The following is a 26215-nucleotide window of genomic DNA, read 5'->3' on the forward strand; positions in this document are numbered from 1 at the left end:
CTTAAACCTTTTTAAAATTATGTCAAGATGATATCATAAAATGTGACAAGCAAGAGAGTAACCTTAACAGATGTCAATCACCCTTCTGACAGAAAGCCTCCTACCATACCTTAAAATGGCTACCTGTCCATCATTCTAGCAAAGTTGATCCTACTATATCATGTATTATGGAGATGACACATTTACCCATAATATTGCCCAAGGAAAATAAAACAAATTTTAACCTTCACTGATGTCAGTGACACATCAGTACAAAAAAATTATCAGAATTTTTAATTTTCAGCAGAGTAAGGGTTTCAAAATTACGTAAAATGTTGGAAAATAAAACAAGTTTTAACCTTCTCAGATGGCAGTGACACATCACTACAAAAAATTATCAGAATTTTTAATTGTCAGTATAGTAAGGGTTTCAAAATTCCGTAAAATGTGCACATTGAAATGAGAGGATATAAGTGAGTATTAGTTCAGTGCGTGGTGATCGCTGCAGGATAAATCAAGTCATAATTAGCAGAATTTTATGATGGGAGCGCAAATGATTAGTAACTAGCTGTCTGTTATTGATTACAAAGATTGTACCCATAACTCAACCTTGAAAATAAACTTGCGTGCTAGCCATAGGCTTCAACATAAAAAGTTTAACTTTTGACATATTTTCTCAAAATATCATGAGCTATCTCAAGAACCACTGAACCAATACCAGGCTTGTTTGTACTCATTTTGATGCATTTTTCATGCTGATTCCAAATATGGTCATGAAAATGTACATTTCTGAAATTTGTGAATTTTGAAAATTTTGAAACTTGTCGTCTGCAGTCGACACCCACGGAGAGAGGGTTTATAAGACAGTGAAAATTTTAAACATGGCTGCATTATTTCATATTGACAGGATTTTTATAAATATTATTATTAAGAGGCTTTGCATTGCATGCATGTCTTGTATTTTGCAAGAACCACTATCCCAAAACTTTAGATTTTTCTTACCATGCATTCATGCTAATTTCATATAAATTAATTTGAAATTTTTTGACAAATTTGCAGAATGTTGAGCTTGTCAAGTACACGGGAAATCCGTATTCCTCAGGCCCACTGGCTATTGTTAATACAAGCCATGCTCAGAATACTGAATAGTCAATAAAGCCTACGGGTGTCGCTGATAATGACCGAGGCAGTGACACTAAAAAGCGCTGCAATTAGATGTTACTGACCACATCTCATACATCATCAAAATGGAAAATATGATGTGAACCTAAAACTGTCTGCATCTTCATCATGCCAATTTTGCAAAATCAGAAAACCATGGGTATGTCCAGGGGGTGCAAGACGGGGTTGCAAGATGTGTCAAGGAGAACAATTTAGAATGTTATATAAATACTTAGGCGACGAAAAAAGAAAACCCTGTTCTACGGGCCCGACCGACCCAGATTTTGAACAAATTGGAAAACAAAAATTTCCTGTACAAATGAATGCCGACCCAAATTTCAAATTGCAAATTATTTACAGATTTTGGTGATTTTTGGGTCATTTAAAAAAAAAAAGGGCCAACCGACCGACTTGAAAGGTCCGTCCGCAAGTAGAACAGGGTTTCTTTTTTTCGTCGCCTTAACACAAATATTGCATTCTTAATCAACTACACAGAGTTCAAATTTCACATAGGCATTCTGAATGTAAAAGTGTAAAAGAAAAACTTTTTAGAAGAAAAACAAATTTCATTTACCTGCAAAAAATATTTATACAAAAATGTCTTTCTTCATAGTGAGCGTTTAAGAACAAACAGAAGCATCCTTGATGAACTTGGCGTGAAGAGACAGTTGCTTGGAGAGTTGGTGACAAGAAAGCCGGGCAAGAAAGTTACCCTATATACCTTGGTCACATCCTCAGAGGAAGTGACAGTGCATTAACACTCCAGATAATAGAAGGAAAAGTTGAAGGGATAAAGGAAGAGAGGACAGCAGAAGAAACAATGGTTTGACAATATCAAAGAATGGACAGAAATGAACCTAGTGTAAAGCAAGCATCTAGCTCAGAATAGAAAAGCTTGGAAGTAGGAGATAAGGAGATGCAGCCAGATGGTAGCCAATCATCAGTAGTAACGGCAGCCGAAGAAGAAGAAGATACAAATAAATACATTATTTTGTTTAACCTTAATGCTAAATTATAGATTCAATCCTATTCACAACCTTAATCATTTTGTTAGTTTATCAACAGAAGACTCCCTTACGTCTGTTTTGGATAATTCAATTTACCGTCGTTGTACACAACAACACTGACAGACAGTGCCTCAAACACAGTGTAAAATATCTGCCAATATAATTCAATCAAATTGTAAAAATATCATCTCAAATTGCTCCATCAAATGTTCATCCCATGAAATTACTCCAATATACGTCTCCTTAATCCATACAAAATTTGATCAATTTGTGCAGTGATTCAATCAAATTCTTATTATTTCCCCGAGAAACTTGTAATTGCCCCGCAAACATCATCATTCCACTCTGACACAAGTGGAGCATTATAAAACCATACAAGACTCATGTATACGCAGTGATATAAGCATTCACAAAGAACATGTTGTGCATTGGTTTATTGGTGAAAAACATTTACTATGTCAAGTGTAACTTTATTCATGAATATTATAACCCCAGAATTGATAGAAAATCATGCATTGGTTTATCTGCTTATCGGTGAAAAATAGTTCTATTGTAAAGTTTAACTCTATTCATGAATGCTACCAAACACAGAATTTATAGAAAATCATTTCAATCAACGCTATTTTTTCATTGGTTTTACATTGACAAGCTTTCCAGAAATTTGGATTTTAACCCCATGAGTACTACCTGCTGATTGGCTACAAGAAAACTATTGTGATTAATTGAGCCAATCAACAACATGGTAAGAATGGTGGTAGGGATGAAGAGGCTTAACCTGCTGATTGGCTACAAGTACTACCTGCTGATTGGCTACAAGAAAACTATTGTGATTAATTGAGCCAATCAACAACATGGTAAGAATTGTGGTAGGGATGAAGAGGCTTAACCCTATGAGTACTAACTGCTGATTGGCTACAAAAAGGTTACTATTTAATGAGTCAATCAACAACATGGTAAGAATGATGGTTGGGCTGAAGCCACTTATATCCCGAGTACTACCTGTTGATTGGTTACAAGAAGATTATTATGCTTTATTTAGCCAATCAGAAACATGGCAAGAATGGTGGTAAGGCTGATGAGGATAAAGCTTAAATATCTAGAAGCTGTATTTTAAATGGTCATTCAGATGAGTATATCACAGAATTACCAATCAGAAATACTGTCAGAAAAGCAGTAGTTCCCAAGGGGTTAATGTGACACATTGGATCCCAACCAGGCCAAGGGTATCAATGGGGAAATTGATGATGCAGGCAAAAATAGGGAGCAAAAAAACAACGTAAAAAATACATTTGATACAAAAATCAATCAATCAGCATAATTTCTCATTGGCTTTTATAAGCTTTCAGGGATAAGCATGCATTCTGATTTTGGTAATGGAGGTGAATATAGATTTAGCCAATATGATATATCAATTACAGGAGCTTATAATATCATTTTATACAGTAATCGTTTGTCTATTTTTCTTTATTGATATTTCTTGGAAATTTCCTTTTAAAATGTCTATAAATATTGTTAAAAAAACATTGACATTTTGTATTGTAGTAGACATGAAATTTTACAAATTGTCCAATTAAAAAAAATCAACATATCCTGCAAAAATGGTTTTTCTGATAATATTCTGCATGTTCAATGCACTTTCTGTATGTACAACATACTTGCAATGACTTGACTCAGCCTTGACTCAACATTTTGGGACTCAAGATTCAATATCAGACTTGTAATGACTGAAATCAGACTGAATCAAGACTCAACTTGAATCTCCAGATGAGTCAACTTGACTCGACTATGGAGAAAACTCCTTTGTCCCTGACTCAACTTGAATCTCAAAACCGAGATGAGTCCACTTGACTTGACTATGAAAAACTCCTCTGGTCACTGACTCAACATGAATCTGAAACTCCAGGTTGAGTCAACATGACTCAAAACTCCTCGGGTTAGTTAATCAACTTGACACTTGAGGCAAGTTTGAATTCTGTAAAAAACTTTACTATAATTTTGTAAGCATAGTTCACCTTTTTTCCTATGAGTAAATAATTTAAAATAATACAGTACAATTTTAGATTATACGGTACATTTATATAACCATCTTATTTCATTAAAGGTGCCCCTGAATATGAATTGCTCAAAATTCATAAAATTCAAATTGAAGCAGCTTTTGAACAAGTACACATTTGTAAACCCTGTCCATGCAGGTGTCGACTGCAGACGACAAGTTTTTAAAAAATTCAAAAATTTCAGAATTGTACATTTTCATGACCATATTTGGAATTAGCATGAAAAATGCATTAAAATGAGTACAAACAAACCTAGTATTGTTTGCGTGGTTTTTTAGATATCTCTTGATATTTTAAGAACATATCTCAAAAACTTGGGCGTTTTATGTTGAAGCCTATGGCTAGCATGCAGAGAATTAACATACAGTACAACGTAAAATAAACCAAAAAACAAAATCAGATTTTGTTATTGGAATAAAAACATAATCATCTCTGTATGCAAGAAACTTGATTATGCTTGCATAGGTAAACGAAACCTGATATATTTCTTCATTCAATTTTCTTTCTTTTCTTATTCTTGTTGCTTTATTACACATGTAAAAATATGCTCAAGACGTTCTCACAATATTTTACGCACTCTTAACAGTTGATGACTATAATTATAGGGCAAGGAAAATGCTGAATTTGACAAAACACTTGATCATAAGATTCTATTTCTTATCCTTTGATATACATGACTCAAAAAAATATTAAAGGATTCAGATTATTTATTAGCATTTTTATAAAAATAGCATGAATATTGTAAATAATTTGAATGAGTGCCACTTCATTTAGCACTCGGGTACAACAAAACACTTGTACTACCAAATAATGAAGTACCGTACACTGAAAAAAAAACTTTGGTCAGGCAAAAAAAGGTTTGTCTCTCAAAGCTCATGAGCACATTTAAAAAAAAAAAGAAATGCAGATTTTTTAAAAAAAAAAAAAAAAATTTCATCTTTTCCAGAAAAATTTGGCGAAAATCAGATTTTTTTTCTCAAAATACCATAAAAATACCAAGTCGGGAATAAAAAAATAAATAATAAAAAAAAATATTGCATTTCGCATTTGTTTTCAAACCACTCATGAGCTTTGAGACAAACCTTTATTGTTTTTGGCCTCAGCATCATTGAGAACAGAGAAGAAATTGCTAATCAGATTGTAATATTCTGATCCCTTAAATATTGTGAGAAGTGTTTTTAAATTATTTTACCCACTTTAAATTATGCTTACAACGTTCTTAGATTTTTAACTCTGAATTTATCAATAGTTGATGACTATAATTATAAGACAAGGGAGATTTTGAATTCTTAATTTGACAAGTCACTTGAATAAATCTAAGTATTATATTTAAATTTCTGTACCTTCCTTTCTTTTGTTTTCCTAATCCTGCCGCTGAATTGGACTCAAAACCAGTGGCAGCAGAAAGGAAAGGGGCAGAGGTAAAATGCCCCCCCTAAATTTGACATATCCACTAAAAACACGTAATCATTATAAACATCTCAAAAAAAGTAACTAAACTCCCTTTAAATAATGGCCATTATTCAAAAACGGGCTATTGTATTACAAATCTGTAAAATGTGTTGGAAGCAGAATTTATTTCTGCGCATTTTGCACCTCATTTGATACGATATTCCAGAAAACAATAAAACATCGGTCAATTTAATGTAGTGAGGTCCAGATTTGAAAGTTGCACTTACAACAATACAAAAACACTCAGATATCATTACACAGATCCAGGACACAGATTTCCTTCCATTATACTGAATACAAATCAATAGAATACCCAGTAATGGCTGACTAAATTCTGACCATCACTTGGCTTGTTGGATTCGTCTATAATATGAAATTGGTTCATTTTTTTCAAACCTGATTTTTCCTTTAATTTCCTTGGGAGCATACTCTCTTGCTTTAATGAGTTGAATACAATTGAATAATTAATGCATAATGAAGAAACACTTTGGGCCGTCTCGTCATGGTCATATTACATATCATGTAAATAGGCCCCTATTTCAAGTTAAAGCTATAATGTACGATCTTATACGTAATTGGTTTAAAAAAACCTCAAACATGATATTTTTAGCATATTTGTAATGTTTACACATGTCCCAACTTACACCTAAATGGAATCAGTCAAACTTGTTGTGTTTGTCAGGTCAACAGAGCAATTTTGTCATAATGGGCTATTCCGTTTGAAATCCACACTCCCCCTGTGGAAGATTTTGGAGATATGTTACACAGAGGGAGTATGAATTTTGAATGGAATTAGCACATTAGGCAGCTCCATTTGAATTTCATACACCCTCTGAGAAAGATTCAACTTGAATCTTCCACAGAGGGAGGGCGAGTTTCAAATGGAGCTGCCTAATGCGCTAATTCCATTCAAAATTCATACTCCCTCTGTGGAACATATTTACAAAATCTTCCACAGGGGTAGTGTGGATTTCAAATGGAATAGCCCAATGTTGTATTCAGACATTAAGTTCCCCATAGAAGTCCACATTAAATGGCCAAACTAATCGGTGGCGTTTCTTTCACTTTTAAGTTTCAGCTTAAAATAGACAGAAACCTTTTCTGACAGTTATTACTAATATCATTTGAACACTTTGAGTAAATAATAACAAAATTATTAATGTTTTTAAATCGATGTTTTAAAAAATGTTCTCTGACTTTAATAATAGCCGATGACTATACTGATAGACCAAGGGAGATTTAGAATACCTGATTTAGCAAACCACGTAACAAGGTGATTCAATTCCGTATTCTCCGATAGGTCACTGACTTTGAATTTACCCAAGACATTACCACCTCCGGAAGACAGACTTGTTGTTGGCTATAGATTCAAACTAAAAACATTTAACCAGTACAAAAACATAATCAGATGTCTTATAGCTATATATATATATATCTATATATGCAAGTATAATCAAGATTCATCACATACAACGTTGTGATGTATCTCGTATCTTATAATCTATGCATGCATCATGAGCTTATGATAAAATATGAAGTATCATTCATCCCTTAAAAATTCACAAAAATTCAGAAATTAATTTGGGGGTTTTGACAGAATGGTAAGGTGGAATTGAAGACAATTAGCATGCAGCGTCATGCTAGAGAAACAATATTGTAATTCAGCAGATCACCTCCGTATCGCTCCTACAGGCATATATACTGTGATGGGTTAGTGAAAGGCTGTATCGATAATAGCTGCTCTATTAATGCTCTGTGTGCTAGCCATGCGCTTCAACAGAAAAAATTCAAGTTTTGAAATTTTTTCTCAAAATATCAAGAGCTATCTGAAGATCTTCTGAACCAATACTAGGCTTGTTTGTACTCATTTTAATGCATTTTTCAAGCTGATTCCAAATATGGTCATGAAAATTCACATTTCTGACATTTTTGAATTTTTAAATTTTGTTAAACATGTCGTCTGCAGTCGACACCTGCGTGAACAGAGTTAAGTTAGCAGTCAAGTTGGTTCCGTCAGTAAGGTGTTCAACACTGGTGCATTGGTGTTTAGTCAGAGGTTGTGGAAGATTTTTAATATTGGGGGGGCATTAATATGAGGCCTTATCCAAGGCACGTAATGCTGAGGGGGGGTAGGTGTCCCATGTCCCCCTCCTCCGGGAAGCTTTTGAAATGCATGGCTTTTACATGACTTGTATCTTAAATTGTGAATTATACCTTAAAATTATGAATTTTACCCTAAAATGATGATATCTTTTTACCTTAAAGTTATGAATTTTGCCCTAAAATTATGAATTTTACCTGAAATTATTAGGGGAGCCCAAGGTCACTTGACCCCTACCAAAATTATTGTGGAGCCCATGCGTAGTCCCTTTTATTCTTGTGAAATAATTGAACTAACTTCAAATTCAAGAGGGCAAAGAACTAACTACTTAATTGTCTTACGATTACCCGTACGAGAACTCAGTGACCTCGTCCTGACTGTGATGGTTTATTGTGGTATGTATAGGGTGTGCGCTTCTTAGCTGCAAGTCCCTAATTAATGCTAAATGTTTTTTATATAGCGAGTCTTGGACCACAGTAGTCAGAATTCCTGAGTGTGTTGAGGCTATGTTTTAAAGATATTTTTGCATCACAGTAAAAGTGGAAATTTTCGCGCTACATATATTTTAGCGCTTTCACATTCCAAGCTGCTACCGCGAAAATAACAAAGCGTGAATATATACCTTTAGTGTTTCGGTCAAAGTGAGGAAACTTGGAATCATAAATTTAAAAACAAGACAAACAGTTCAAAATTGGCAAAGCACAAAAATTTAATCACACGAAAATTTCCACTTTTACAGTATATTGTACTCATCTAATGCTTCCATCAATTGCAAGCCCGGCTACCAGGGACCCGGGCACAGCGGGGACGTAGCAGGGGAGATTACCAAAGGCAATTGTAATAATCCCCGCTATGCCCCGGGTATTGTCCCGGGTACCGGGGCACAAATTGTGGGTGAAACCCCCGGTACTGTCCCCGCCCATGCCAGCCGGGTTTCAAAGTGCTGTATTAATTTTCAATGTTTTTAATCAGCAAATCCAAAATTTAAGTATTTTCATGGCCCCGCTACCGGGACGACTGATTGTACATCCCGAGTACAGTCCCGGGTACCGGGGACATACTTTCTGGTAATTTCAGGGTGACAGTCCCGGGTATTGTGTCTACAGTGCCCCGGGTCCCTGGTAGCCGGGCTTGCAATTGACAGAAGCATAAATATCTGTCACCTGGCAGCTATTACAGATACAGCCTTCTTACCCTCACCCCACACCTGATTACATTCACCACAGTCCATCATCTATGTTACCTGATCAATACTATACACAGACATATTTTTCAGACTTAACACGTTTTATGTGCGATATGACAATATGTCACTACTGTTGAAACACTTATTCGCTAATGTAAGAACAAACTGCGGTTTAATTAGCTAAAGTTTTGGATTTCATGCGTGTACTAATTTGCCAGTATAAGGGATGACGCTGACGAGCGGAATATAGGTGTATAACATGTAGTGAATCTTAATGAGTTTAAAACAAGGTTATCAAAATGAAGGTGGTAATGTGAAGCCACATGACCCCATTTTAGCGCATCACTTTGACAGTGTTTGCCACTCTACCCTGTTTCTCACAAAAACAACTGAGTGAAAAAAATCCATTTCTGACTAGATTTGTCAATTTTGTCTTAAATACAGCAAAATTGCATAACAGAATAGGAAGAGTGACAGGAAGCAATCTGGCATATATAATGGTGGTGGGGCCAGGATGGGGGGTGAGGGCAATACTTCCATACTTAAAGGGGCATTTCGTGATCCACAGCCTCATCCCCCCACTTTTCCCAAAAAAAGTTGAGATTTTTACACCACTGGATACCTCTGGCTACATAATGTTTATGTACCAAATATTTCTTGCAGATTAATTGCTTAGCAAAAATATCGCTAATTTGAATTTCGCTCTGGTGCACCAGAACGAAATTACAACACATTGTCTATGGAGCAGTGTAATACACATAATCATGCATAACTCGCAAACGCAAAATCGGAATCAACTGAAATTTTGGAAATAAGCTTTTTTCGTGGATATCTACTGAAAAATGTCATAAAAAGAGGATGCTAGGATCACGAAATCCTCCTTTAAACAAGGATGTTACACCATAGATAGTGAAGCACAAAGTATGCTTGTTTTTCACAGACAATTTCAGATCATGTGTCCCATGTTCTCACAAAAACAATCCATTTGAGGAGGGGGAGGGGCAAAAATACTTAAACAATGGTTCCCATCCAGGCTCTCCAACTTCAATTACGATAAAAATAACAAGGAACTACGTTTTACAAGAAATCAGTTGATATATGGAATTACTTCAAGTAAAAGTACCCCTGGAAATGGTTAAGAAGTATTAAACTGGGCCCTATACCTGAACCCCTGTGGAGGGTGTGGAAAAATAAGAAAAGTAGCTTGCCCCTTCACGGCTGTTTACTGCCAAAGTGTGACAACCAGTTTTATCTAGAGCGCCCTCAATTTAAAGCTTACTGATTTCACATCAGCTGTACCTATTGATTAATCCCTGCAATTTATCGGAACATACTGCAGTTACTGTCCGTTTTCCTATACACAATACACAGTGCTCTTTCCCATTGACGCGTGACCTCTACAAATAGCCCTACGTTAAAAGTATGGGGATATGACTAGTTAACGTCGCTGTGTGAAAAATAACCGGCCAATATTAAAAGTACTCTTCTAAAGTTCTAGAAAATATAGTTTTTTAACATGTCCTAAATTTTAGCTAATTTAGATGTTTGGAAATATTCGTACTTTGGTGTTTTAGTTAATGTTATAGGTAATAGTACATTGCCTAGTTAACGTCGCTGTGTGAAAAATAACCGGCCAATATTAAAAGTACTCTTCTAAAATTCTAGACAATATAGTTTTGTAACATGTCCTAAATTTTTAGCTAATTTAGGTGTTTGGAGAGGGTCGCACTTTTGTGTTTTAGGAAGGATATGTAAACGACAGATAACACCAAAAATATGAAGAAATTATTTCCAAACCGTGTTAAGTCAACAATCATTATGTTGCTCATTTTCAAGAATGCTGGTTTACAAAAAGCAGGCAATTGTCTCATTTCGTGAACAAAGGAACACATACCATTGTTTCCTTTCGCTTCCTTTATAATCGGTTACCCAACTGAAGCTATAATACCAGCTTTATTGCGATATCGCATATGAAAACAGACACTTGTGCACAACCAGAGAAGATCCGATTTAATCAGTTGAGCTGTTTCAATGAGTGTTATCTTGGTTTAATAGCTTTTAATGGGGTTAAGTCCTGCAAAGGTCGAGATGAATTCTACTGTAGACATGACTGCATCATGACTTATTTTTATGAACGAACTCCTAGTGCCATGAGTGTGAAGTGCGTAGAAAGTGTTAAATCTACGAATATAGGTTTACATGTTATTGTATGTAGATTGTATATCTAGATAAATGTGATCGGTATAAACGGCTGTGCCCCTACTCCAGGGATGCAGAATATCCCTATCCCTGCATACTGAATAGCATATCTGTGCCATGTCACCAAAACAATCCTTTTCTTGAAGACCATTTTTCTTGAGGATAAGGTTAGTAGTTTCCAACCACTAAATGTGTAACACAGTTAACTTTCCCAATCAGAGAAAAATAACACTCCTTTTAGGGACTGTTCAAAACCACTTGTTAGGGGGGGGCCCCTTTACAGACCTTTCAGGGCACCCCCCTTTTTGACATAAAAATTATGGGTCAACCCCATAGAAAAGCATATAACGCATTTTTTCCCAGGAAAATTTGTGGTCATTTTTTTCAGGCCCCCCCTAGGAGGGCCAAAACTTTTCAGGGTCCCCCCTTTTTGCATCAGGCCCCCCTAACAAGTGTTTGTGAATGGTCCCTTACCTGATACTTTCGGTCATGGTAACAAACAATATGTGTACCAGGCCTGTATACAGGATTTATTTTAGGAGTGTGAGACTTCCAAAAAGTGAACCTTTTTTGAATGAAAAGTACGACTGTGCCGATTTTTTGTAAAAAGCGGACTTAAGGTGGTACTACACCCCTTGATAATTTGTGACTATTTTTGCATTTTTCTCAAAAAATAATAACACACTGGTAACAAAAGATATGTATATTATAGGGGCAAAAAATCCAGTTACTACACTGGAATTTCAGTGACTCAAGACAAACAGTGATAAGAAAAGAGGTACCGCTAGAATGTACCTCGATCATTTCTTAACATTTATAATGAACCACTTGTCTTGAATCACTGAAATTTCAGTGAAGTAATTGGATTCCTTGTCCCTATAATATACATAACTTTTGTTACCAGTGTGTAGTTATTATTTTCTGAGAAAAATGCCAATCACAAAATTTATCAGGGGGTGTAGTACCACCTTAAACCCCCCTAAGATTGTCTTGTTTTATTTATTGAATCACCAAAAAGTGGACCTTTTGTCAATTTTCTTACACTATTTGCTTTTTGAAAAAATAGCAAAAAGGGCAAATTTTAGAGTGTTGAGTATAACTTCTCTGCACATATTCAAATTCAAACAAACAAACGCAATTGGTTTAAGAAACTGAAATACCTATGTTATAACCATGATAACAGCAATAAAGAGCAATGGTCTGCAAGTCATTCCTACACATCACTGCCTTGTGATCCAATAAGCTTAACCTATCACTAGCATTCAATAAATCCTTTACAATAAATATTGCAGTTCATATAGCCTTACCTTTGTATAGTGTTTATCCAATCATACTGCTCAATATGTGAATGAAATACAAGTAGGGGCTTTTCCCCCTTCCCGATATGAAGTATGATATCCACGGTCAATGCAATGACTGGTGTGCTCAACAATGGCTTACGTACAACCCCTCGACGGACACTGTCCCGAAAACTCGACGTCAAACGGTGATCGTATGCTCTATAAACTTCTGAGACTCGTCATCTGCTAATACAAAAAGGAAAGAATTATCCTCGATAGCGAGTTATCATATTATATTCACAAAATAAAGACACACTCTGTTGGATTCCTACTTCATACAGTATTCATTGCAACGATACGCTGTGTGAAATATGGTTACATTTTTGTGGGGTGTAAATTTTCACAACGGTATTAAAGTATTTTTTTGGAATTTTTTTAAATATTTAATATTTCAACATCTCAAATGGATACACAAATAGGCTGATACAAGGTGAGCAAGTATGCTGCCTTTATTATAGTCATCATGATTAATTTTATTTGAATAAAGAAGTCATAAATTTGAGGGAAGAATAAAGCGTGTATATTTCCAAAACGAGATATGTATTCATTATAATGACTCTTAACAGGACACTGATGACAGTTTCATATGTGGATGGGTGACAATTTATATATCCATACTCATGTCGAGGTTAAACATTTAAGGGTTCAGAAAACTTGAAGTTTTAATCAGGATTCCAGATAGTGAAAATGCACTTGGAGTTTCATTCCCCATCAAAATTATGTTAGCATGTGTGTTGATGACCTATGGTGATTCATGTTTCATTTGCTGAAACCAACCTGTGGACACAACTTGGTGTGTAGGGTATTCATCCTCGAAATCTTGAATGTTCAGAACCTTCAAGATTTTGTTCCCATCTGAATACAACTTGTGATATAGAGCAGCCAGTAATATCAAACAAAAACAGTCACATGTCGGTTCAAATTGGCATGGAGATATGGTCTAAACAAAAATCCCATTTGTTTAGTATTTTACTGTTTTTAACAGCAACACATTTGTAACAACTTAGGAACCACTTGGCCAATTTTGACTGATTTTTAACATATTGGAGTCGTCTATAAAATGGAAAAAAATAACATGATAAAACTGGAAATTATTTTTGAATTATAAGATATTCTTTATTTTTATAGATCATATCACATGAGTGCGAATGGGAAATCATTCAAAAGCTGCTATGTGTAGAATGGGACAAGTGCATCCTTTTGATATGAATGTACACATTTTTGTTTCTCACGCTTTTCTAACAAGGTGCATGCACACACAAAATGCCCTTCCCAGGTAGAACCTTGTTTTGAGATGACCGTGAAAAGGGAGAATTGTACATTCAGGAGCAGTAAATAATCTACACGGCAGCTAATATATCCTGGTTGCACTAAAAAAAAAGGCTTTATTTTCAATTTACAAATGACAAACATGTTACAGTGAGCATATTAATTAAATTTGAGAAGTAACAAAATTTGACATTTCTTACTCGATTAAGCATCACTTTCTGGCAATATCTGATAAGTTACAAGCATGGTAGGCCATCCCTGTAATTATTTGAGTAATACAATATTTACACTGACATAAATATTAGTGTCAGTGGGTGTTAAATAATGACATTGACAATGATTGGAGACCTTCTCTCTCACCCTTACCAATATTAGCTATCACTATTTTTGCACTATAATTATTTTCACATTAAAAAAACAACTGGAGTAAAAATTTAAATGTGCGTATAAATATACAGGAAAATAATTGTGTTACAATCTGGTCCAGGAAGCCAAAGGAGGCATTTTTTGAAAATTAAATTACTATAATAAATTTACCATATACAAACATTAGGCTAGCATATACTGAAAACACCTAAGGTCTAGCATACTTGGTTCTAAATTTCTGAAGCTTTGTGATGTGTATTTTCTTATGTATTTTATTGTCTTTTTACTCCATATTTTTGCCTTTATTGTAATTTCGAATTTGTTGCCTTTGGCCTCCATAGACTAGATTGTGTCATATGTGATGCGATCAAGCGAAATCAGTCGGAACTCAGAAATATTGATTTTGAGATATAGCCAAACAAAAGAACTATTTCCTTTTGTTTTGGAAACTCTTTAATTGCTCATATCTTTGGAACTAGTTGTTTCTTTTCAATGGGGTTTGCTGCAAAATCCAGCTTTGTAAATGCTTTTTACTATCCCATAAGAAACTGAAAATTAAATATTTCCGAGTCCCGACAGATTTTGCTTGATCGCATCACATATAGCTTAGAATCAGAACAGCCCATGGGTTTAGGATATTCTGTGGTAGGATCTGCCCAGCAAACACAAAACGTTTCGCAAAAAGTTATAAAAGGTTGTCAGAAAATGTTTAAATGCCGGGTTATATAAAGGGTATATTAAGAGTATAAAACGTTTTCATAACCTTAAAAAACATATTTTGATAATCTACTGCTCAGCAAACAAAAATATTTCACAGAAAACGTTTAAATGTCGGGTTATATAAAGGGTATAAAAAACGTTTTAATAACATTCCAAAAACATTCTTGAAAACTTGATAAAAAAACATTCTAAACAAAATGTATTTTGGGGTTGAAAAAATATTTTGCTAAAAATGTTTGCCCAAAATATTTTCAATAACGATTTTAAAACGTTTTCATGACCTTTATATAACCCGACATTTAAATGTTATTAAAAGGTTTTGAAAAAAACATTTTAAGAACATTTCTGTGTTTACTGGGTTCAAATATTTAAACATAATGTTATTTAGGTATTGACACAATATTTGGCAAAATGTTTGCAAAAATAGTTTACAATAACATTTTTTGAAAACATTAAAAAAAATATTGTTGTAGTGTGTTTTCATACAAAACGTTTTAAAACGTTATCAACCCGACATTTTAATGTTATTAAAACGTTTTTACCTAAACCAAAAGCCAAAATATAACTTATTTAAAACGTTTTTAAAAGGTTTTTGTGTTTGCTGGGTGGGTTAGGGTTATTGATAGGTTAGGGTCAGAAGAATCAGAAGAAGCAGATTTGATAGCTCAACAATATATCAAACAACTAAAAGTCACCTCATATAAGAAAACCATGGGGTTTATGACTGCACAGCAGATTTGCTGGTTGGGCAGGAAAAACCTCCTATGTGCTATGTGCTTGTGGCCCCTGAATATGTTTAAAACAAAACTGCCAACAGGTTACATAGGAGGTTTTGCTCTAAACATGTTCGGGGGCCAATGAAACGTAGGAGGTTTTTCCTGCCCAACGACATCTTGTTATGTACATATAGGAGCATCAATGCTTTTGCATTAAGGCAAAAAAAAAAAATTGTTTGTTTGTCCACGTCCGACCGACTCGCGTGTACCCTGGTCCCGACCGTTTTTTTTTTTTTTTTTTTTTTGGCATCGATGGGACATCGATAAAACAGTGGTTAGTATAAATTTAAAGAAAGAAAATGTAAAGAAAATGAACAGTATAACATGCAGAACCATCTCAAGAGTTAAACCAGTAAAGTGCTGTGTGTTTTGACTTATTTACCAGTCTTCAAATTGTAAAAAAAAATCCGACCTACCGACCCAACTGTTTCATAAGCCTCTATGGACAAACAAACAATTTTTTTTTGGCCTTATTGGGAGATAGCTAGCGCGCGAACAGAGAAAAATTCAGGTTCTACCTTGTAGGACTCTTAAAGAGGTATAAAGCAATGTTATTGCACGAGAGTTGATTCAGGAATGAATGCGTATACATAAATACATGAGGACAACCATGCCTATATGTAACTATAGAACCTATAAGGATCTGTAATGTAACTGAGAAATACTTGACATTTGAATGTATAAATAATTGCTACTGATAAATTGCCAACAAATTTGAGTTCATTTTATGATGTGACACAATGTGTTTAATAATAATTTTCAATCATAACACATAAAATAACCATAATTTAATCTGTCTAGTTCTTTAGGTTGGTGTTAATTAGAGTTAGTGCTGCTGTGCTGGGCTTAGTCAAATGATCACTCTTTATATATAATATATATAATTTTGGTGCATCCTATTTCTTTTTTATTTTCAAAAATGGGAAAAATTTGCAAGAATTGTAAATTTTCTCTTTGGCATAAAAACTCATTTTCACAGAAGCCTCAAAAACACTGGGTTAGGCTAAAAGCAATATACCTTGTTTCGTGATCATGCATACAGGTTTTTGAGGCTTCTGTGGAAAACTCATTTTCACAGAAGCCTAAAAAATATGGAGTTAGGAGTTAGGAGCTACATACCTTATTTCATCGTGATCAATGATATAAGTGTGCAACAAAATGCCCTTGTATGCCCTGCAGTGGCGTAGCCAGTGGGGGGCAGGGGGTGGTGCCCCCCTGTCATGGTCGTCGGTTCATGTAAGGCGGTAGAAGGAAGGCGTTGGTGAAAAAAAAATTGGGTTAACAATAGGCAATTTTTCACCCAGGGTGACAGAAAAAAGGGGATAATTGTAAAATAACACTTAAATTGTGAATGAAATTGAATTTTACATAAAAATTGTGTGTTTTTATGTTGGTACCACCTTTTATCCTTCTTTTTTTTTTTTTCTTCACTTTTTCAAACCATGCAAAAAAATTTTGGGTCAACAAATCACAACTTCAGTTGGCAAAAAATATTTCCGTCGGTACATTTACAAGTTGTGCCCACCCCCGGTTCCAAAATCCTGGCTACGCCACTGATGCCCTGTGAAATTAGGATACCATGCCCAGTTCAATACTGCGACCTGCGAAATACGCAACTACGTTACTGTCAAACTGGAGGTAAAACATAGTATAGGGTTGAATTTCCTTGGGAGCATACTCGCTTGCTTAATTGAGTTGAATACAATTGAATAAATAATGCATAAACACTTTGGACTGTCTCGTCATGGTCACGTTACATATCATGTAAATGGGCCCCTATTTCAAGTTAAAGCTATATGTACAATCTTATAATATGAAATTTTCAAATCTGATTTATTGGCATATTTGTAATGGGTTTACACATATCCTAACTTACACTTAGAGGAGGATTTTGTGATCCTAGCATCCTCTTGTTATGACAAAAGTTTCCTCTTGTTATGACAAAAGTTTATTCCCAAAATTTCAGTTGATTCCAATTTTGCGTTTGCGAGTTATGCATGATTTAATGTATTACACTGCTCCATAGGCCACTGTTGTAATTGTTCTGGTATACCAGAACGAAATTCAAACTTGAATACACCCACCCCACCCCACCCCACCCTTTGATATTCAACCAAGCCAGTGACCCAAACCAGCACAGGGAAACCAACATGATAGGTCTAGTGTGTTTGACATACATCTGCTATCTACTGTAGATAGCAATATTAAAAGATAGCCCATGACTTAAACCAACATGGTAGGTCCAGTGTGTATGGACATACAGGGTGTCCCAGAATGATCTGTACCGAAAAAGATGGAATTTTTTAGGTATGAAGGGCATGTTAAATGGTCATATTGTTTTGTATTTTAAGTTCTATATATATTTAGCTTTCTCAGATTTTTAGATTTTAAAAATTGGACGTTTTAGTAGAAGTTATAGAAGATTGCGTAAAAATGGTGAATTCTAAGTTTTGACAACGCAACCTATTTTGAAAATCTGTAACATTACTAACCGCTCAGCACAAAGTTATTTGGAAAAGGTTATGCAGGTATTTTAGTTGTGCCCTGTTCATATTTCCACTAAATAGCCGATATCTATCTATTATTTATGACGTTACAAAGCAAACATATGGAATTAAGGATTTGTGGCCTAATCCAATTCTCTCTTTGGCGGTAGTTTTAAATATAGTTATTGTGGTGTGAGGTCCATGTCATTTGAAATGCTTGCAGAGATCGAACTGGTTGTGGTACAGAAAAGACGACTCCTCAATTTACTGTACAGCAGCGTGGTTTCTTTCAAAAACTTACTGGCAAACCGGCAGCTATGTTGAGACGCAAAGAAGATTCATTAGACGATAGTGTATAACGTAAAAGAGCTTGACGAGCACGGAACTGTCAGGAATCGGCAGAATGAAGCATCAGGTGCTCGTAAGACTGTAAGAACTAGAGCGAACATTGCAGCTGTCCGCAAGCTTTAAGGGCAAACCCAACAGTAGTTTTCAATCGAAATGCTGAGCCAAACATCCCACGTTCTTCATTTAATCGTATCGTGCCATTTTTCAAAGGTATGCGAGTCGGTTTTCATCGATTTTACATTATTGCAAGCCACGCCAAAACAAATAAAGGTAGCGTGCTGAAATTAACAGAATAAGTAGGAGACATGTCCAACATTATAATGCTGGTATCAAAAATAGATACACTGCCCGTCTTCTATTTTTAGTTATTTTTGCAAACACGGTACAAATCATTCTGGGACACCCTGTACATCTGCTATCTACTGTAGATAGCAATATTTAAGAGATAGCCCATGACACAAACCAACATGGTAGGTCTAGTGTGTTTGGACATGCATCTGCTATCTACTGTAGATAGCAATATTAAGAGATAGCCCATGACTCAAACCTACATGGTAGGTCTAGTGTGTTTGGACATATATCTGCTATCTACTGTAGATAGCAATATTAAGAGATAGCCCATGACACAAACCAACATGGTAGGTCTAGTGTGTTTGGACATATATCTGCTATCCACTGTAGATAGTAATATTAAGAGATAGCCCTTGACATAAACCAATATGGTAGGTCTAGTGTGTTTGGACATACATCTGCTATCTACAGTAGATAGCAATATTAAGAGATAGCCCATGACTCAAACCTACATGGTAGGTCTAGTGTGTTTGGACATGCATCTGCTATCTACTGTAGACAGTAATATTAAGAGATAGCCCATGACTCAAACCAACATGGTAGGTCTAGTGTGTTTGGACACACATCTGCTATCTACTGTAGATAGCAATATTAAGAGATAGCCCATGACACAAACCAACATGGTAGGTCTAGTGTGTTTGGACATACATCTGCTATCTACAGTAGATAGCAATATTAAGAGATAGCCCATGGCTCAAACCAACATGGTAGGTCTATTGTGTTTGGACATGCATCTGCTATCTACTGTAGATAGCAATATTAAGAGATAGCCCATGACACAAACCAACATGGTAGGTCTAGTGTGTTTGGACATACATCTGCTATCTACTGTAGATAGCAATATTAAGAGAGAACCCATGACTCAAACCAACATGGTAGGTCTAATGTGTTTGGACATACATCTGCTATCTACTTTAGATAGCAATATTAAGAGCCAACATGGTAGGTCTAGTGTGTTTGGACATATATCTGCTATCTACTGTAGATATAGCAATATTAAGAGATAGCCCATGACTCAAACCAACATGGTAGGTCTAGTGTGTTTGGACATACATCTGCTATCTACTTTAGATAGCAATATTAAGAGATAGCTCACGACACAAACCAACATGGTAGGTCTAGTGTGTTTGGACACATATCTGCTATCTACTGTAGATAGCAATATTAAGAGATAGCCCATGACACAAACCAACATGGTAGGTCTAGTGTGTTTGGACATACATCTGCTACTGTAGATAGCAATATTAAGAGATAGCCCATGACACAAACCAACATGGTAGGTCTAGTGTGTTTGGCCATATGCATCTGCTATCTACTGTAGATAGCAATATTAAGAGATAGCCCATGACACAAACCAACATGGTAGGTCTAGTGTGTTTGGACATACATCTGCTATCTACTGTAGATAGCAATATTAAGAGATAGCCCATGACACAAACCAACATGGTAGGTCTAGTGTGTTTGGACATGCATCTGCTATCTACTGTAGATAGCAATATTAAGAGATAGCCCATGACACAAACCAACATGGTAGGTCTAGTGTGTTTGGACATGCATCTGCTATCTACTGTAGATAGCAATATTCAGAGATAGCCCATGACACAAACCAACATGGTAGGTCTAGTGTGTTTGGACATACATCTGCTATCTACTGTAGATAGCAATATTAAGAGATAGCCCATGACATAAACCAACATGGTAGGTCTAGTGTGTTTGGACATGCATCTGCTATCTACTGTAGATAGTAATATTAAGAGATAGCCCATGACACAAACCAACATGGTAGGTCTAGTGTGTTTTGACATACATCTGCTATCTACTGTAGATAGCAATATTAAGAGATAGCCCATGACTTAAACCAACATGGTAGGTCTAGTGTGTTTGGACATGCATCTGCTATCTACTGTAGATAGCAATATTAAGAGATAGCCCGTGACACAAACCAACATAGTAGGTCAGTTCAGTTCAGTTCAGTTTATTTCATCCATTCAAAATACATGTTAACATAATACAGAATAATATTTTCTTGTATAAAACAGTGTGGAACATTTTAAATTATATGACAAAAGTATGAGAAACAGAGGATGAGGATGCCACCAAACGCACAGCGTGATGACGTGGCACCCTATACATAATGTTTCAATTTTACAATAAGCAAAACAAAATTTAATACATTAGGAAAAAAACAACGAACAAAGACAAACAAGCCTTGTAAGTAGAGAAAATACAAGATTTACCAATGCAAAATTCAAAGTATACAATGCATATTAAATAAGAAATAATTTTATAACCAGTAGGCATATCTAGAATATTAAGTCATTTTAGGCAATTTCCAAGATATTACATGAAAAAGATGTATTGTAAATGTAACAAGTATTGGATATAGGCCTACAACCTTGAAAACAAAACATGTATGCATGAGCAAATCAGAGGCCTAAATCCAACATTTACATGTGAAATTGTAAAAGGCTAGTACCTACAAAGTAAATGATAAATATAGCAAATGATAATGATATTCAATATTGAGTTACATACAAAAAATTGTTGGAAAATAATTTATTGGGGACAAACTCCAACCAAGATCTACCGCAAGGCAGAGGGAACAATATAACACAAACACACGAAAACAAGAACAATCTGAGATATATTTTAATATAATAATAATAAAAAAAAAAAAAAAAATATTTGATCCATTAGCCAGAAATGTAGCTACTGATGAGATGCTTTTTAAAATTAGTTTTGAAGGATGACACAGAGGGGCTGGATTTGATTGACTGGGGAGTGAATTCCATAGTAGAGCACCTTGAATCTTAATGGTATTATCAGCAAGTTTTGTTTTGGTTAAATTGACATGGAAATTACTGGCTTGTCTTGTGAGGTGATCGTGAATACTTATGCTTGTAATGAACAAGTTATTTAGAGACAAGTCAGTTGGAAATAATTTGTGGTGGGAATTGAACATGAACGCTCCAAGTTGGTGAAAATGTATATCTTGAATCTTAAGTGTGTTAAGTTGCTTGAAGAGGGGTTCTGTGTGGGCCAGCCAAAGGGAGTTAGTGCACGCATGGATGATTCTTTTTGGAGGAGAAAAAAGTGATTCAAGGTGCGAAGTAGTTGTTTTGTCAGCCCAGATAATATTGCAGTATGACATATAGGGAACTGCAAAGGTGTTGTAAAGTGTAAATAAGGATTCCTGAGGAAGAAAAGGACGAACTTTACGAATAATGCCATTATATTTAGAGACTATTTTAGATATATGGGACTAGTGTGTTTGGACACACATCTGCTATCTACTGTAGATAGCAATATTAAGAGATAGCCCATGACTCAAACCAACATGGTAGGTCTAGTGTGTTTGGACATGCATCTGCTATCTACTGTAGATAGCAATATTAAGAGATAGCCCATGACACAAACCAACATGGTAGGTCTAGTGTGTTTGGACATACATCTGCTATCTACAGTAGATAGCAATATTAAGAGATAGCCCATGGCTCAAACCAACATGGTAGGTCTATTGTGTTTGGACATGCATCTGCTATCTACTGTAGATAGCAATATTAAGAGATAGCCCATGACACAAACCAACATGGTAGGTCTAGTGTGTTTGGACATACATCTGCTATCTACTGTAGATAGCAATATTAAGAGAGAACCCATGACTCAAACCAACATGGTAGGTCTAATGTGTTTGGACATACATCTGCTATCTACTTTAGATAGCAATATTAAGAGCCAACATGGTAGGTCTAGTGTGTTTGGACATATATCTGCTATCTACTGTAGATATAGCAATATTAAGAGATAGCCCATGACTCAAACCAACATGGTAGGTCTAGTGTGTTTGGACATACATCTGCTATCTACTTTAGATAGCAATATTAAGAGATAGCTCACGACACAAACCAACATGGTAGGTCTAGTGTGTTTGGACACATATCTGCTATCTACTGTAGATAGCAATATTAAGAGATAGCCCATGACACAAACCAACATGGTAGGTCTAGTGTGTTTGGACATACATCTGCTACTACTGTAGATAGCAATATTAAGAGATAGCCCATGACACAAACCAACATGGTAGGTCTAGTGTGTTTGGACATGCATCTGCTATCTACTGTAGATAGCAATATTAAGAGATAGCCCATGACACAAACCAACATGGTAGGTCTAGTGTGTTTGGACATACATCTGCTATCTACTGTAGATAGCAATATTAAGAGATAGCCCATGACACAAACCAACATGGTAGGTCTAGTGTGTTTGGACATGCATCTGCTATCTACTGTAGATAGCAATATTAAGAGATAGCCCATGACACAAACCAACATGGTAGGTCTAGTGTGTTTGGACATGCATCTGCTATCTACTGTAGATAGCAATATTAAGAGATAGCCCATGACACAAACCAACATGGTAGGTCTAGTGTGTTTGGACATACATCTGCTATCTACTGTAGATAGCAATATTAAGAGATAGCCCATGACATAAACCAACATGGTAGGTCTAGTGTGTTTGGACATGCATCTGCTATCTACTGTAGATAGCAATATTAAGAGATAGCCCATGACACAAACCAACATGGTAGGTCTAGTGTGTTTGGACATACATCTGCTATCTACTGTAGATAGCAATATTAAGAGATAGCCCATGACTTAAACCAACATGGTAGGTCTAGTGTGTTTGGACATGCATCTGCTATCTACTGTAGATAGCAATATTAAGAGATAGCCCGTGACACAAACCAACATAGTAGGTCTAGTGTGTTTGGACATACATCTGCTATCTACTGTAGATAGCAATATTAAGAGATAGCCCGTGACACAAACCAACATGGTAGGTCTAGTGTGTTTGGACATACATCTGCTATCTACTGTAGATAGCAATATTAAGAGATGAGGATCAAATTCCAAGCTAAAGCTTTCATTTGAGATTAAAATGAAGATTGTTCAACATAACTTACACCAATATTTTTACCGTACCAGAAGTAAACAAATGTCAATGCTGTATTTTAAGAATCCTTAAGATAACTTTTGCTATTGTTTGTTTGTTTACCCAGGTTGGTCCGTGAGGAACACATGCTAATCCATGGAAAACCATGGACCGTTCCAAGCTCATACAAATGCACAAGCCTGGATAGCCAGTGTAGGCTAATATAGAAGTTTTAAAAAAAGGATTTTTCAAAATTTATTGCCAATTGCTATAAATCTCAGTGTATACAGTGAGACCCAAATGGACCAATTCGGTACACAGCCTAGGCAACACTTTTGGTAAAGCAGGTCCTAATGGTCGGGCCTAATGGTTTTCTGAAGTACATGTAGTGAAATGGTTTTCTGAAGTACATGTAGTGAAATTCCAGATACCCAAATAGGTGCTTTATTTACAACCTTGGCAACACTTTTTGAAGTAGTGTAAGCAGGTCATAATGACTGTCTGAAGCAGTGAAATTCAAGTTTAAAATATAACAAGTGTAGCACACATTACACTTGTAAAAGGCCCTATAGCTTGAGGATAACAAGGACTAGGATCTACAACATGCTCATCTATCATGGCAAAGTTCTTTAACCCCAATACATTTGTACATTCATTAAATGACCTTTGAAAATTTGGGTACAAAAACTCATACTCTGCAACTTGAGGTCAAATGTTGCACTACCAGTGTTTAATTGAGGTTATTTAACTATGCCATTGGGGTGAGGCCATGAAGGTACAGCCATGTCTGCCTAGACACAAAGTACAGCTAGCAAGGGGTTCAGTCTTCATCTCATGTTTCATTCATGGCTTTACAGTGAACTACTGCTTAGAGCAAACTGTGATGTTTGGTAAGAGACTACTTTGACATGGTTGTACAATGGGAGTGGTGTTGGCAACACTCTGGCATGCTTCGCAAGTTGATGTACACAACAACCCTGACGTGCAAGCTGCCTCTGACAACATCTTCTAACATCTTCTAACCATCTTCTAATTGGGCTATTCCATTTAAAATCCACACTACCTCTGTGGAAGATTTAGCTTAAGTCTTCCACAGAGGGAGTATGTGTTTCGAATAGGTAACTTCCATTTGTGGAAGATATAGGTAAAGCCATGATACAGGGGGAGTATGAATTTCAAAATGATTAACCCTGACCAATTACATTTGAAAAACATACTCCCTCTAAGGAAGATATTTCCAAAATCTTCCACAGGGGTAGTGGGGATTTCAACTGGAATAGCCCATTGCAGCATCAATCTATGTATTAAAACAGGAAAGGTGTTAAAATAGGCCTCATGGCTTGGGACATTCAGAAAGGTACTAAATCATATCCTGAACTTGCAAAAAGACCTTCCGGGACCCTGCCTCCTGGACACCCATTGGGGCATTGTCTCTGGATCGAACAGCAGCCCTCCCTGAAGATGGGTCCCTGCATCCTGACCAGGAGGTTTACTCCTCTGACATCATGGGCGTCAATCCCAGGGGAACAAGGGGGACATGTCCCCCACCTATCGGCAAAATTACCCATTTTTTGTTCTTTACAGCCACTTTTTGACAATTCAGGTCGACTGTCCACCACATTTCAAGCCGGATTGGCGCTAATGTCTGACATGCACATTAACATCAGATACAATGTATAGTTTGCTGCTATAAAAGGTTAATACCATTACCCCCTATCCTGTAATGCTGCTTATAATATTCCACTTGCCTACTTGGACACAGCATTGCATAAAGCCAGCCAATCTAGTTGATCAGGTTTGTTTGTCTGTTTGTTTCTAAGTTTGAACTCATAGATGCAAAGATGGTCAGGCATAGAATTTGGGCCCAAAGTCCAATACTAGGTAGATTATTGCATGTAGACAGGCCCGTACGCAGGGGGTGCAACATACCCCCCCCTCCAAATTAGGAAAAGTATAAAAAAGTCCCAAAATTTCAGAATTTGTGAGGGTAGCGAGGAAAAACATCATGTTTTGACCCTTTTTTGGAGAAAAAAGGTCCAAATTTGGGAAGAAAGTCCACTTTTCACAAAATCTACCCCCCCCCCCTTGGAAAAAAGTCCACTTTTTCAAAATCAGCACCCCCAAATGATGAAATCCTGCATACAGGCCTGCATGTAGACATGCATACATCAAAGTTGATTCTCATTAGCTTCAAAGCATATAGAGCAGTACATTTATGAGAATCAGGTGATTCCTTTTTTTGGCGTAGCGTGGGTCATCATATTGGGGGCACCACCACCGACCATGATTGGGGGCACTGGGTCTGATTGAGGGGCACAGGCCATTTTTTGACAATTTTCCTATGGGAATTTCTCAATTTTGCAATTGATTGGGGGGAACATGCCCCAGTGCCCCTATGATGCTACGACACTGATCAGCGTCTAACCAATAAGAATCTTGGATAAGTGGTTCTTTTGTCCAAGTTTGGTTTAAATCTCCTCATGCATAG

General features: G+C 36.1%; 1 protein-coding gene across 1 annotated transcript in view; it reads right to left on the minus strand.

The window, feature by feature from the left end:
- LOC140165108 (uncharacterized) overlaps nucleotides 1-26215 on the minus strand; it is a 453311-nt gene that overhangs the window by 382032 nt on the left and 45064 nt on the right. Inside the window, exon 2 of the mRNA XM_072188535.1 lies at nucleotides 12447-12662. The gene's annotated coding sequence lies outside the window, so the exon portion shown is untranslated. The remainder of the gene's footprint in view (nucleotides 1-12446; nucleotides 12663-26215) is intronic.

This window comes from Amphiura filiformis, chromosome 11 (assembly GCF_039555335.1).
Source record: "Amphiura filiformis chromosome 11, Afil_fr2py, whole genome shotgun sequence".
NCBI classification, from domain to species: domain Eukaryota; kingdom Metazoa; phylum Echinodermata; class Ophiuroidea; order Amphilepidida; family Amphiuridae; genus Amphiura; species Amphiura filiformis.